At 40.0% G+C, this 13373-nt stretch overlaps 1 protein-coding gene and 1 pseudogene across 4 annotated transcripts in view; both read right to left on the bottom strand.

The window, feature by feature from the left end:
• The window catches only part of PALLD (palladin, cytoskeletal associated protein), a 436126-nt gene that overhangs the window by 170750 nt on the left and 252003 nt on the right, over positions 1–13373 (bottom strand). The gene's annotated exons all lie outside the window — the stretch shown is intronic.
• LOC105524397 lies at positions 353–1122 on the bottom strand (annotated as a pseudogene).

Below are 13373 nucleotides of genomic sequence, written 5' to 3' on the forward strand. Positions count from 1 at the left end.
TTCTGGGCTTTCTATCTTACGGGGTACCCCTTTTCACCTTCAGCCTCTAATGCTAGAGTGCTTCAAGGCCGGTTCTTAGAACTTCTGTTTACATTCACTCCCTTAAGAGACAGCAAATAGTCTCATGGCCTTAAACGCTATTTCTCCTATGGTGACTCTCAAGTTTATATCTTGAGTCCAACATCTTTGTGATTTGTATTTCGAGCTGCCTACTTGACATTCCTATATGGAAATCTATAAACACACCTCAAACTTAACCTGGCCACAGATCTCTTGGTTCTCTCCCACCTCCCAAATTGCTCCTCCTTTACCGTTCACCACATCCATAAATAATACCACCTTTCACGCAGTTCTTAGACCAAAACTCAATAGTTATCCTCAATCCTTTTCTTTCCCTTACATCCTGAGTGCTAGCTATCAGAAAATCCCATCATTCGTGTCTTGAATCCTCATCACTTCTTTATTTTTCAATAGCTGTCTTTTACTATTAAAATATCATAAGTAGGTCTTAGGAATTATCCGACATCTTGTTTCTGTAGCTGTACAACTCTTAAATCTTACTCATCAGTCTGTCCCCTTTTCAGAGACATACATACCATCCAATAATGTTCTGATATCCTGGTTTTTAGCTGTTGTGGCTTGCTGAGTCAAAGCAGCTGAATTTGAGAAAAGTTCAATGTCATTTCCTTTAAGGATGAGCTCATCTTTCTGGGCTTGGGATACTGAACAAGCAATACCTGGGCTCACCTGAACCCTGCAGATATATTTTTCGCTCGAGAAAGTTCTGACTTCTACAATACAGCCATTCTCCTGCATAATGACATTGATGGGGAAGTGAGCACACAGAGACCTCATCTTGTCACAGATGCCCAGTGTCATGCCCTTGATCATCTTCTGTGCATGACTACAGAGAGCATGCATGGCAGCCAATTCCTATCTTCTCGGCATTTGTCAATCCGGAGCCTCTACTTTTTCTTTCCAAGGAGCCCGAGTTCTATACTGACATGACTGAAGTCCCTCTGCAGGGCTCCTTTGGGGCCTTTTACAATAACTGTGTCCTTTCAGAGTGGTGTTGACATTTTCTGGAATGTGGACAGTCTGATCACCGAGAATAGCCTTCATTCTGCAGCAGATGCAGCTCCCATCACTTCTCATTGTCTCAACTAACTACTTCCACCCCACAAGCCACCATGGTTTCTGGACTGAACTATAATAACACATCAAGGGGTCTTGCTGGCTTTCTTGCTACCTCCAGACTATTCTTCATGCAGCTGCCAGTGTGCTATTTAAAAAATTAAATTAGATCATATAACTTCCTTGCTTGGAATTTTCTTGTGGTTTCTCATCATGCACTGAATAGACATCAAAGTCCTCACCCTGGCTTGCAAGTTTCCTGTTTATTTCTCCAATCTCACCTTCTACTGTATCCCCCTTTGCCATCACGTCCTGTGCACTCTGACAGCCTCTCTCATCTCTTACTCTTAAGCTCCCACATGTCAAGCTTCTGTTCACTAAGGACTTAAAAACGTGATCTTTCCCTGTTAGAAATGTTCTCCCCCAGATCTCTGTATGGTTTGCTCTTTTATATAATTCCAGTCCCTGCCTATATTTTACTCCCCTGATCCTCCATCTAAATTAGATTCCTCAACTTTGTGGCCCTTGTCTATCCCTCTATCCTGGCCTTTTCTTTTTAGTACTTAACAATATTCCACATTATATTTTTTTATACTTGTTTTCCTATTAACTGTCTCCCAGACTAAAATGTCAACTTCATGAGGGCAGAACCTTTGTTTGTCGTAGTCATTGCTCTATACCTATGTGTGGAATAATGCTTAGCACAGTTGAGCACTAAGCATTCTTTGAACATCTGTATAGTGTGTACTGAATGAATGTTTAAGGACTTGGAGCCAAACACTGAACAGATAGATGGGAGCGAGTCAGTGAGATGGGAATAGCACATTTTACTTTGAGATACCCCATATCTTGGTTGAATCCTGATTTTATCTAAAATTGCACAACTGTTTTTCTTCAGATTGTTCCCATATACAAATTGTCACCATGTAATGAGCTTAGGAAGCACCAGAATGGAAAATAATAGTCAGCATAATGTAATAGTATTTGAAAAGTAATATTTGGAAATCCACAATTATGATCCTATCTCAGGATCTTTGTTCTGGAAGATGCCAATAGCAATTTTAGTGTATAGCACTGAGGAACTAGCATGCACATCAGCTCATTTGAATGAGCATCAATCATTACCCTAGGCATGAAATAAACCATGTGCCAAAAGGAAGTTAACTAAAAGGTATACTCATATATAATCATCTTAACTAAGTAAGGACGACTAAAACTTTAAACACATACAATGTGAGAGCACTGATATTTTGCCAAAAAAGTTAGCAGGAGATGCAGCTTCTGAAGAATAGATTGGCAGTGATTTCTTATAGGTTTTGTTACACATTTTCTCTAAATAGCAAAGAAGGAAAGTTTGCATACTTCTTCAAATTATACAAGGACAATTACTAGAGGCTCTAAATACTCAAGGGAGATAACATTCTTACTTAAAAAGTTCTGAATTTTTTTATCCTTAGATTTCTGACTTTTAAAGTATTTGTATTATTGTATACTATTGCATACCTATTATATAGAATGTACTTGTGGCATAACCTATTACCTCAAAATTTATTGGCTTAGAACAACAATAAGCATTAACTGTCTCTTATGGTTTCTCTGAGGCGAGAATTTGGCAGTGGTCTAGCGGGGGGTCTGGCTCTGCCTCTCTCATGAGTTTGCAGTCAAGATGTTGACCAAGGCCGCAGTCAGCTAAAGGCTCGACTGTAGCTGAAGGATCCATTGTCAAGGTGGTTTGGTCACACGGCTAGCAAGTTGGTGCTGGTCATCATTGGGAGGCCCCAGTCCCTATCCACATGGACCTCTACACAGGATGAGTGAGCATCCTCCCAATATGGAAGCTGACAGAGAGGGTACAAGTAGGAAGCCACTGTGCATTTTTTTAACCCATCCTTGGAAGTGACACACTGTCACACCCACTATGCCCTATAAGTTACACAGACCAACCCTGAGTCCATATGGGAGGAGACTACAGAAAAAGCACGAATACCAGGAGACAAGGTTCCTGGGGCCATCTTGAATGCTGGCTAGGGCAGAGTTGGTATGGGTTCATTCTTCTCAAATCCCTCCCAACTCAGAAGCAAGGGAAGAGAAGGAGAGGGTAGGGGTGGGGAGAGAGAGAGAAAGACAAAGGGGTGGGTTTGGGGGGTCAGGAAGCAGGAGAAGGAGGGAGGGAAGAAGGTTAGTGACAGAAATGTTGAGGTATCTGAACTTGGGGCCAAAATGGGTTCTCAAATGTTAAAAGAACTACAAGCCTATATACCTCCCTACTTTCTCCTTGTACTTAAATGGCATGTAAGGTGGGGATTAGTTTCTTGATATTAAGAGGGGAGAGTCTTCTCTAGCATTAGCTGCTTTTGAGTAGTCGGGTGGTTGCTATATTTCCTCCAAGGATAAGCAATGAGAGTTTTCATAATGTCAACTGAGATTTGTCAAAATCCTTTCTCTTGCTTGTTCGCTTTGCCATTATCTCGTAAATGTACTCTTAATATAGTTTAGCGTTTTTTTCACCCCATGTAGAAGCTTCGGTCACAAGTCTAGGCTGCCTCCTCTTTCTTCTCCTCCTCTTCTTTCTCTTCTCTCTTACTCTTTTCACTCTCTAAATTTCTCCTCAAAGTTATTTTGTAATTATTTATACTATAAGTTTTAACAGATTTTAGATACTGGAAATAATAATCAATATACATTGGGAATTTAAATAAGTTTTGTGGTCACTAAAAAGTAGCTTCAAGTTATGGAGGTCACCAGTAGATATAAATGGCAAAAAAAAAAACAATTACTACCATCTTTTCAAAGTATATAGACGCCAATGCTATCATATGAATGGAATAGTTATCAGGAACCATTCGGAAGTGTGTAAATATTCTCTGTAGAAACAGAGTAAGAAATTTAAAAAGGAATCACAATGCCAGTTAATCTGAGAACACAGAACTGTACAACAGACTTTTAAAAAGGCACAAATCTAGAATGATCTTAGTACCCGCACCCTTGCATAAACACCTTGGCCAAGATAACTATCTCTATTCTATGGAAAGGCAGCATCTGCCTTTTATCAAGAAAGTTGTGGGAACTGATTCGATGACTGCAAGGAATGAAAATAACTCTAGCATGGTAGTTAAGAAATAGACCTTTTTTTTTTTTTTTTTTTTTTTTTAAGTTGGGGTCTCCCTCAGGCTGGACTGCAGTGGCGTGATCTCTGCTCACTGCAACCTCAGCCTCCTGGGCTCAAGTGATCCTCCCACCTCAGCCTCCTGAGTAGCTGGGACTACAGGTACATGCCACCAAGCCCAGCTAATTTTTGGATTTTTTCTGTAGAGACAGAGTTGTGCCATGTTGCTCAGGCTGGTCTTGAATTCCTGTGCTCAAGCAATCCACCTGCCTCGGTCTCCCAAAGTGCTGGGATTACAGCCGTGAGTGCCCAGCCTACAAGAAATTGACTTTTAAGTTTGAGCCTGATCTTGTGAATTCCTACATTTGGCAAGGGGGACTGAGTGTTTGACAGAGTCCGGATCTGTCATAACATCCCAGCTCTGACTCACTCGAAGCAGCCTTTCATGTTCTGTGTAATCCTCAGAACAGTGTTTAGGACAATCTTATTTCATCTCCCTTGGTTTTGTGAAAACGACCAGCCTTCTCACGCTATTGATTAAAATGGAATTCCTTATGTCCTGTCCCTCCACCCACTCTTTTTCTAGTATTCTAACTACTAAAAGCACAATCAAAGATGGAGACTATTTATAAATAACTGTAGGAATGATCCAGTGTTTATTTAGTCTACATTTGCTAGCAGGTTACTGTCCTACTGAATGAACATGATACATGTGCATGCTAACTTCCTGGAGATGAGGTTAAACTGTGGAGTCCGTGCCCTGGTGTGAACTGTGTTAGGATATGTTCATGCTTCCAAGTTGATATTAAGAACAGCTTGGTATTTATTAAGTAATGACTCTATTAAGGAAAGTGAGATTTAGCGACATTAAGTTTCTTGCTCTGGGTCACACAGCCATCAGCTGGAGATGTCAGGAATGGATCTCAGGGATATCTGATTGCAAAGCTGCTATGACAGGCTATTGCTCTCCCAGTATGATAATCTACACTGGATAGATTTTAGTATGCCTCAATACCTAAAATTAACTGCTTTTATAATTCATCAAATCTTATATTAGCATAGATTATACTGCCTGAGAGGCTTCAAAAATATAATATGTGGACTGGGTGTGGAGGCTCACACCTGTAATCCCAGCACTTTGGGAGGCTGAGGCAGGCGGATCACCTGAGGTCGGGAGTTTGAGACCAGCTTGACCAACATGGAGAAAGCCTGTCTCTACTAAAAATACAAAATCAGCCAGGCATGGTGGCACATGCCTATAATCTCAGCTACTCAGGCGGCTGAGGCAGGAGAATCGCTTGAACCTGGGAGGTGGAGGTTGTGGTGAGCAAATATTGTGCCATTACACTCCAGCCTGGGCAGCAATAGCGAAATTCCATCTCAAAAAAAAAAAAAAATATATATATATATATGTATACACATACACATACACACACACACACATAAAATATGTGATCTCATGAATGTAACATCTATTTGCTGAGTTTCTGTTACCTTCAGTTACTGTACAGCCAGAGAGACAAATCATCTATCCAAATAATAGTAAAGTAAACCCGAAGTAATGTAATAACACGTGGGCACTAAAATGGAGAACACTTCCAGTTAGAAGTATTAGGAAAGTCTTTCCAGAGAAGATATTTGAGAAGGGCCTTAAGGCATTACTAGGGGAGGGGGACAGGAGGCCATAGAAACAGTGTTTCTGTCAAACCCAGCTGAGCAGGATAACTTTTTTCTTCCAAACTCACTGAATTTTTCTTGCAATTGGAAGAAAAATCTGTCTTTGACATCAACTTGCTAACTAATACTGTAGTCAGTGACTTTTTTTCAAAAGTGCTTCATATACAAAGAAAAAGCACACTAAATAGCGGTCAATTTTGTTAAAAAAAATATATATATATATATATAATTTCTGCAACATGGTGAACATACCCTAAACCACAAGTCAAACCTTTGTATAATCCCCTGGACTTCAGTGTAGACAGAACCTGTGACTTGTTTTTAACCAACCAAATATAAAGGTGATAGGAAAATGTGGTACCTACACATCATGAGATACTATGCAGCCACAAAAAAGAACAACATTTTATCCTTTGCAACAACATGGATATGGCTGGAGGCCATTATCCTAAGCAAATTAATACAGGCATAGAAAACCAAGTACCATATGTTCTTACTTATAAGTGGAAACTCGCCAGGCGTGGTGGCTCTGGCCAGTAATCCCAGCACTTTGGGAGGGTGATGTGGGTGAATCACCTGAGGTCAGGAGTTCGAGACCAGATTGGCCAACATGGTGAAACCTCATCTCTATAAAAATACAAAAATTAGCTGGGTGTGGTAGCAGGCTCCTGTAATCCCAGTTACTCAGAAGGCTGAGGCAGGGAGAATTGTTTGGACCTGGAAGGTGGAGATTGCAGTGAGCAGAGATAATGCCACTGCACTCCAGCCTGGGTAACACAGCGAGACTTCATCTCGAAAAAAAATAAAAATAAAAAGTGGAAACCAAGCACTGGGTACACATGGACATAAAGGTGGCAACAACAGACACTGGGGTCTATGAGAGAGGAGAGGGGAGGGAGGGAGGGGGCAAGGGCTGAAAAACTACCTATTGGGGTACTATGGTTACTACCTGGGTGACAGAATCATTTGTAACCCAAACCTCAGCATCACACAATACCCCCATGTAACAAATCTGCACATGTACCTCCTGAACCTAAAATAAAGGTTGAAATTATCATTATTACTATTATTGAGACAGAGTTTCAGTCTTGTTGCCCAGACTGGAGTGCAATGGTGTGATCTCAGCTCATTGCAACCTCTGCCTCTCAGTTTCAAGTGACCCTCCTGCCGTAGTCTCCTGAGTATCTGGGATTACAGGTGCCCACAATGCCCAACTAATTTTTGTATTTTTAGTAGAGATGGGGTTTTGCCATATTGGCCAGGCTAGTCTTGAACTTCTGGCCTTAGGTGATCCACCTGCCTCGGCCTCCCAAAGTGTTGGGATTACAGGCATGAGCCACCGCTCTTGACCAATTATTATTACTATTATTTTTAAAAAAAGAAGGTGATAGGGAGTCACTCACTCAATTAGTTACATTATGTAGTGTATTAGGCCATTCTTGTGTTTCTATAAAGGACTACCTGAGACTGGGTAATTTATAAAGAAAACAGGTTTATTCATCTCATGTTTCTGCAGCATGTACATGCATGGCACCAGCAGCTGCTCAGCTTCTGAGGAGACCTTAGGAAGCTTTTACTCATGGTGGAAGGTGAAGTAGGAGCAGGCAGGTCACACGGTGAGAGCAGGAGCAAGAGTGAGACACTGCCACACACTTTTAATGAGAACTCACTCACTAAGCCATGAGGGATCTGCCCTCCTGCCCCAAGCATCTCTCACAAGGCCCCACCTCCAACACTGGGTATTACATTTCAACATGAGATTTGGTGGGGACACATATCCAAACTCTGTTGCGGGGTAAAGGTGATGGAAGGTCACTCCCATGATTATGTTATATGACATATATGACACCATCTTAGCAGACTAGAGAGAAACTCCTGCTGGCCTTGAAAGCTTTGAAAAAGCAGCAAATTGCTACACTGTGAACTGCCTCTGGAGAGGGCCACATGGCAGAGAACTGGAGTGGCCTCTAAGAACTGAGGGCAGCCTCCATTAAATGGCCAGTAAGAAACAAAGGCCCAGTCATATAACCACAAGGAAATGCACTCTACTAATAACCTAAAGGAGCTTGGAAGACCATTCTTCCCCAGTCGAGCCTCCAGATGAGAATACAGCCTGAGTGACACCTTGATTGCAGCCTTGTGAGACCCAAAGCAGAGGACCCAGCTGACCTGTGCTTGGACTCCTGATCCACAGGAACTTACAAAGCTTATTAAATGTGGGGTGTTTTAAGCCACTAAATTCATGGTAATTTGTTATACAGAACAGGAAATGAATACACCACAGAAGTTGACCAAGCTTTTTTTCTCCCAGAGGATTTGATATATTCACCCCTATATTACGTAGACCTGTCATCTAATAATCTAGTTATGCTTATCTGGATGATTTGTCCATACAAGTGGTTAGAATCCACCTGGTGGGCTTGTTTAAACACATACAGATTGCCAGGTCCCAACCCAGAGTTTCTGGTTCAACTGATTTGGGGTGAGACTGAACATCTGCATTTCCCACAAATTCCTAGCTGATGCTAATGATGCTGGTTTGGAGGACCACATTTTGAGACCCATTGATCTCTACCAATTTGTTTTGTAAACATTTTTGTGTCAATTTACATCTCTAGGGCAAAAGGATTATAAGATATATTTTTCAAATATTTGATTATTTAGAATACCAAAACCTTTGTGTCAATATGATGCTAACATTTTCTCCTGTTCCTCCATCCATTATCCATCTTTCTCTCTTCTGAACAAATTATTACAAATAAATTCAGAAAGCTGAACACAATGGGGAACGTGAAGTGGGAATTGATAAGAAAAAGGATCTGACTTTTCCTGATATTTGAGTTTGACTTGGGAGTAAAGACTTTGGAATACAAATATAAAATGGACAAAATATCTATGGCAAAAGTAATTATTCTTATTCTAGGAGTTATAATTGCTCAAAATGTTGGAATTCTTGAAGATATTTACAGTATCTCAACCACAAGATGTTAGTAATCTGTGTCTAAAACTCTCTTAATGCGAAGCTCAAGTTTAGGGTGGGAAAGTTACTTGGCTTCCTTGAGATTAGGAATTTTCTTTGTAAAATGAAGTGAACTGACAAGGCGACTGGCAGGTCCCCCTAACTCCATATCCCATGGCTTTAGGGAATGAAGTCTTGGGTCTCTTTCTCTACACACAGTGAAATTTCCCTGTCTTCTCTACATATGGTAACCATATAGCCTGAATTTCCTTGGACATCTGTAGTTTCAAATATACTGTCTCATTGTCATAGTATGTGTCTGAAGTTTTAACTCTGGAAATAGTTATACTGACATTTTTCACTGTTAGGAATAATACCTTCAATTGGAACTAGGCTACATATCTTGTTTGCCTTTACGGTTCTCTCTTGATTTCTATGCTTTTGCTGAGAGCTGGGCATGCTTTTCCCACAGGAGTGAAAACTGACTCAGCCTGCAGGTTGGACTTCCTTGTCTACTGCCTCAGCCTCAGGGTAGTGTCCTAGACATGCTGTCTTCTCCCACATTCCTCTGTGGTAGCAAGTGATTTACCCATTTATGCAGCTGATTAGAATGTAGCACCAATACAGTATGAGAAATCTCAGAGCACAAAAGATAAATAGTAGTAATTACAGCTATCTGCTTTTAGGTACCTATTGTGTACCCTTTTCTATCTATACACTAAAAAATGTGTAGTAAATAGAATCCAATGTAATCAGAAACAGGTATCATTTCAGATCTTAGCTCTGATGTCTCCAGGAGATGAACTATTTTAGCTCTGGTACTTTATGGTTGCCTTTCAGGTATAAATTTCTCTGGACACATCTCCAACTTATGTATGATTATCTGATCATGCAGTTATTACACTTGGAAAAATGTCAAGTACCTTTACTTAGATCATACTCCTATGTCATTTTCATTAATGTCTTCTCAGTCATTCAACTACTATCTCAACCCCTTTTGATGACTTCCCTCTTCTAAGCAGGATCTTTACAACTTTAAATATTTCTAGGTTATTATCATTTATACCTCTCGGTCCCTTGATGTATCAGTTTGTTTATGTTTCTAGTTCTGTGAGTGAATGTCTGGGCAATTAAAAATAATGACTTCCACAAGAACCACGGTTCATAATTTTTTTCTGCCCTGGGAAGAAAATCGGTACAATACTCCTAAGTTGACCAGAATGGAGAAAGGGCTTGTTATTCACTCCAACATTTGTTCAAATGTACTATGCGCTAAGGACTGTCCTAGCTCCAGAGACACAGGGATGAGTAAGACAGTCCTTACATATAAGGACTCATGTTCTGTGTCACATGGATTTTCTGCTTCAGGTTTCAAAGTTTCAAGTCCCTCCTCTTGAGGAGAAGAATAGTTGAATGAGGGTAAGCCGATTATCCAGGCAGGCTTTTCAGAATTCACATATCTATATTTTATGTTAAGTGGGGGAGGGAAAAAAAGGAAATGATGTTGAACTAGAGATTCTGATTCAAGCTGGTGAAAGAAGAGAAAAAGTGGTAAGAACAGGGACATTGTATAGGCCAAAATAAAGTGGAGCTCAAATCTGATTTTATTTTGGACCCATGATTTCACGACTTTTGTGTAGTTATGATGTAGCAAAACTTAATGAATAAATTTGAGGGATCAGACTCAACATTCTTGAGTACATATAGCAGATACATTTAATGCACATACAGAAAATAATTTTTATTTTAAAGTTGGAAAAGTTTTATCCAGCCCTCCTCTTTTCTCCTGCATAAAGTCCTCAAGCACCCAAAGCTCACCCATTAGTTTGGATCATGTAGATCACATGCAAAATAGTGTGGGCAGTTTTTACACCAAAATGGTCACTTGGAATTCTTTAAGCAGAATATACTTAATTTTAGGAGTTTACGGTGTCTATACTGGAATGGGAAAGTAATGAGAATAATAGGAGAGAACTCTTAACACATACTTCCTAACACACTAACATGTGTTGTAAAAAGAAAATACCATTAAACTCTCATAGGATTGCAACCATACATAAACAAAATACAAAATCAATTTAAGTTACCTATATTACCGTGATGCACAATATTCTCTTTCAAAGTGTTACATCCCTAACCATTCCAGTTGAAGAAGAAAAAAAATAACATGTTACATCCCCTTTTTAAGATAATGAATCGTTATTTCCCCCCCAGTATCTCACAGCCTCTAACTAATGATGTCACCACAGTCTGTACTTATGCTAATTTGGATTGGGGTACCCATGAAGTATTAACAACATATGAAGGTGATTCAAAGGGCTGTTATAAGAGGAATGCTGAGCTAGGAGGCTTGGGTCCCAGAATCTGGCTTTGGTGATCATGATAATGATGAATAGTTGCTATTAATTTTTAGGTACTTATTGAGTGCCATGCGTTAGGCTATGTGCCTTACATGAACTTTCTCTAATGTAATCATCTTAATAGTCCTATGGTGCTATTATTACTTTTGTTTTATCAATAAAGCTAAAGCTTAAAGAGTTAGCTAAGTGACTTATTCAAGGTCATAGCTGAACTAAAGAGGTAGAGTCAAGATTCCAGCTGATGCTTAACCCCAAAGCCTATACAGATGCTCCTTGACTTAGAGTGGGGTTATGGCCCAATAAACTCATTGTAAGTTGAAAATATCATAAATTGAGAATGCATCTGATATACCTAACCTACCGAACATCAAAGCTCAGTCTACTTTTAATGTGCTCAGAACACTTACATTAGCCTACAGTTGGACAAACTGATCTAACACAAAGCATACTTTATAATAAAGTGTTGAATATCTCATGTAATTTATTAAATCCTGTACTGAAAGTGAAAAACAGAATAGTTATACTTGAAATATAGTTTTTACTAAATACGTATCACTTTCACTCCATCATAAAGTTGAAACATCATAAGTTGAGTCATTGTAAGTTGGAGACTGTCTGAATTGTCCTCTTTGCCACCACTAGACCACGTCTTTTGAATCACTTTACACCTCTTGCCCTCCTAAAATAACAGAAGGGTTGGACCAGGTGACCTCTGAGGTTCCCTTTGGCTTTAAATTTTAGAAACCCTTTGATGCCCTGTTGGAAAGACCATGAGACTGGAATTCTGTTTTTCCTGACACCTTGTCTTGGCTCTGTTTTGTTCTGCTCTATAGCCTGGAGACACAAGAGAGTAAGTCTGTGACCTCAAGGCTGTGGAGGGTATGTAGGCACCCTGTAGATTGACCATGGTACAGAGAAGAAAGAACTGGCTCAACAGAGATACTTGAGTCTCACTGATCTATATTCCTAAGCAAACTGACTCAACACAAACAGAAGCAGAGAACAAAGGGGCCCCCAGGGAGTCATCTGTTAGCAGCACTCTCTTCCTGGACACGCAGGATTCTCACACTTTATACACCATGCTCACCCCAGAGGTTAGGTTATTTGGAGAGGGAAATATCCTATGACTGAAGTGACTTTCCCAGAGTGTTGTCCTCTGGACTGAGAGCTTTCATGAGGACAGGACTTTACTGGCTTCTGGCATCTGTTTGCTCTCCCCACACCCCTTTTCCAGGGAAGGCAAAGGCAGAGAACTCTGCAGAGCTTTCAGACTTAGATATTTTTTTCCTGGGATTCCCCTCTATCTATGGCAAAGATTTCTCAGAGAGTGGAAGCAAATTTCCATCTGTTAAAAATCTGGAAATTTCCAAATTCCCCTTATTTATCTTGTGCTTGTTTTGGAAAATCTGGGAGATGTCCACAGATAGATATATGGCAGTCTCCTGAAGGATGTTTTTAAAAGATTGCAAAACTGAATCACAGTGAAAGTCAAACTGCAAGCAAGCTCTTAGTTTCAGGCTCCGTGCCAGACCTGACCAAACAAAACAAGCAGAAAATAAACAAGGACATCAAGTTAAAAGACCCAGTCAGCAACCTCATTTAAACTGTTCACCTATAACAGAGACCAGGGGGAGCATCACCAACCAGAAGTCTAAGTTTAACTTTAAGCCACTTACAGACCTAAAATCATGGTACTGCTCACTTAGTAGGAACTGAACAAACCCATCAAATCTTAACATTATAAGTTGAGTGGAATTTTGAAAAAAGGAGTGCCTTTTCATAGAACTGCCTAGTGATAGGACAGGAAACATCATCATTAATGTCTTTTATTGAAATCTGTAGTGTCCCCATTAAAAAAAAATCTTGAAAGTAGTTGAACCATATTAAGTTTCTGTCTTAGACACTGTGCTAATTGCTGGGGATTAAACCATGATTGATATCTTCATAGATATCATGTTCCTTCAGAATATGACAGCCTTGTGGTGTAATCAAACATCCAAATGGATGTCACTTAGTGTGACAATGAATTCAATCCACCCATTAAACAAACATTTATTGAGTGTAGATTATGTGCCAAGCACCAGGGCAGGGGCTGGGGCAAGGTAAAGAACAAGTGGGAGTTATCACAGGGGAAATC

This window comes from Colobus angolensis, unplaced genomic scaffold (assembly GCF_000951035.1).
Source record: "Colobus angolensis palliatus isolate OR3802 unplaced genomic scaffold, Cang.pa_1.0 Scaffold5, whole genome shotgun sequence".
Classification (NCBI taxonomy): domain Eukaryota; kingdom Metazoa; phylum Chordata; class Mammalia; order Primates; family Cercopithecidae; genus Colobus; species Colobus angolensis.